The following is a 2,540-nucleotide window of genomic DNA, read 5'->3' on the forward strand; positions in this document are numbered from 1 at the left end:
GCTCAGCCCATGCCCCCTCCACCCTATCCTGGCCTGCACAAAAGGGCCCTGCCTACTGGAGCAAGGAGCTCCCTCTCCATGGCTCTATCTCTCTCCCTCTCTACCTCCCTCCCCCTCTATCTTCTGAGTTTCCCCTGCACCTCCCGCTATTTCTGTCACCTTCCCTCTGTCTCTGTCTCTCTTTCTCTGTCCCTCTCTCTTTCTCTGAATCTCAGTCTGTCTCTTTCCCTCTGCTTTTCCCCTGTCTCTCTCGATGGATGTCTCTCTCTCACCATCAGTTTCAATCTCTCCATCCATCTCTTCCTTGTTCTCCTTCAAGACTTTTATTTGTGTGTGCATGTGTTTGTGTGTGTGTGTGTGTGTGTATGTCTGTGTCTGTGTACACGCGTGTGTGGGGGTTCCTGTGCGCCAGCGCCCGGGTGTGTCTGTGTGTGGGGCTGTGGATTTGCTCCTGGTGGTGGTGGGGTGTGTCTGGGTTTCTCTCAGCCCTTCTCGCCGGGGATCAGGCTGCAGGCACTAGTGCCAGCCCGGCGCAAACAGGGCCATCCCTCAACCCCCAACCCCCCACGCCCTCTTGCCCACCGGCCGGGTCTTGGTCTGGACAAGTGACCTTTGTGGGGGCGCTGTGAGAAAAAGGCCATGCGCAGCTGTTCCAGCTGTTCTTCCTTGACCAGCCATGACGGCTCTGGGTGGGTGGGATATGAGGGGGCCTCGCAGGAGCTCCTAAGTGGCCAGGGATCCAAAAGAATGCATCCGTCACAGGGCGGAGGATGGGACGGGGTCCTAGGATCCTGGGCCCTGGGCCCTAACGCCTCGGAGCACTTCTTTTTCCGAGTGGGCAGAACGTGGTGGAAGCTCCGGAGCTCAGGAGCTGGGGGAAGGCCACGGGCGAGCATCTCAGAGGTCCTTTTCTAAGCCCGGCGGCCCTGGGCTGGTGGTGCCAGCTGGAAACCAGTGGGCATGGCTGAGCCGAGCTCTTGGGGCAGCCAGGCGGCTCTGCAGGTGACTACGGCCATGCCACCCTGAACCCGCCCGATCTCATCTGATTTTGGAAGCTAAGCAGGGTCGGGTCTTGGTAGTTCTTGGATGGGAGACTACCTGGGAATACTGGGCACTGTAGGAGTTTTAGCTGTCTTTCCTTCTTTTCTACCTTCCTTTCTTCCCTTCTCTCCCTCTCTTCCTTCTTTCTTTCTTTCTTTCTTTCTTTCTTTCTTTCTTTCTTTCTTTCTTTCTTTCTTTCTTTCTTTCTTTCTTTCTTTCTTTCTTTCTTTCCTTCTTTCTTTTTTTCCTTCCTTCTTTCTTTCTTTTCTCCCTTTCATTCTTTCTTTCTCTCTTCTTGCTTTCTTTATTTCCTTCTTTCTTTCTTTCTCTTTTTGTCTTTCCTCCCTTTCGTTCTTTTATCTTTTCTTCTTTCTCTTTCTTTCTTTCCCTCTTTTCCTTCTTTCTCTCCTTTCTTCTTTCTTTTTTCTTTGTTTGTTTGTTTCTTTCCTTCATTCTTTCCTTTCTGTCTCTCTTCCTACTTTCTTTTCTTTCTTTGTCTCTTCTTTCTTTCTGACTTTCCTTCTTTCTTCTTTCTTTTCTTTCTTTTATCTCTCTCTTTCCTTCTTTCTTTTTTTTTTTTTTTTTTTTTTGAGATGGGGTCTCACTCTGTCACCCAGGCTGGAGTGCAGTGGCCGGATCTCAGCTCACTGCAAGCTCCGCCTCCCGGGTTCACGCCATTCTCCTGCCTCAGCCTCCCGAGTAGCTGGGACTACAGGCGCCCGCCACCTCGCCCGGCTAGTTTTTTGTATTTTTTAGTAGAGACGGGGTTTCACGGGGTTAGCCAGGATGGTCTCGATCTCCTGACCTTGTGATCCACCCGTCTCGGCCTCCCAAAGTGCTGGGATTACAGGCTTGAGCCACCGCGCCCGGCCTCTCTTTCCTTCTTTCTTACTCTTTCTTTCTCTCTCTCTCCCTTTCTTTCCTTCCTTCCTTCTTTTCTCCTTTTCATTCTTTCTTTCTTCCCTCTTTCTTTCTTTTCTTTCTCTCTTCTTGCTTTCTTTATTTCCTTCTTTCTTTCTCTTTTTGTCTTTCCTCTCTTTCGTTCTTTTTTCTTTTCTTCTTTCTCCTTCTTTCTTTCCCTCTTTTCTTTCTTTCTCTCCTTTATCCTTTCTTTCCTTCTTTCTTTCTTTCTTCTTTCTTTCTTAGTTTCTTTCTTTCTTTACTTCATTCTTTCTTTCTGTCTCTCTCCCTACTTTCTTTTCTTTCTTTGTCTCTTTCTTTCTTCTTTCATTCCTACTTTCTTTCTTTCTTCTTTCTTTCCTACTTTCTTTCTTTTCTTTCTTTTTCTTTCTTTCTTTCTTTCTTTCTTTCTTTCTTTCTTTCTTTCTTTCTTTCTTTCTTTCTTTCTTTCTTTCTTACTCTTTAATTGTCTCTCTCTCCCTTCCTTTCTTTCTTTCTTTCCATGTTTTCTCATTATCTCTTGTTCTTTCTTTCTTCTTTCTTTAGTTCTCTCTCACTTTCCTTTCTTTCTCTCTCTTTCTTTCTTTCCTTTTTCTGTC

The 2,540-nt window shown here is 46.9% G+C and overlaps 1 pseudogene; it reads left to right on the forward strand.

Annotated features, from left to right (window-relative positions):
- Positions 1-1,004: 1,004 nt before the first annotated feature.
- Positions 1,005-1,123, forward strand: LOC123570580 (5S ribosomal RNA; annotated as a pseudogene).
- The last annotated feature ends 1,417 nt before the right edge of the window (positions 1,124-2,540 follow it).

This window comes from Macaca fascicularis, chromosome 1, assembly GCF_037993035.2.
Source record: "Macaca fascicularis isolate 582-1 chromosome 1, T2T-MFA8v1.1".
NCBI lineage: Eukaryota > Metazoa > Chordata > Mammalia > Primates > Cercopithecidae > Macaca > Macaca fascicularis.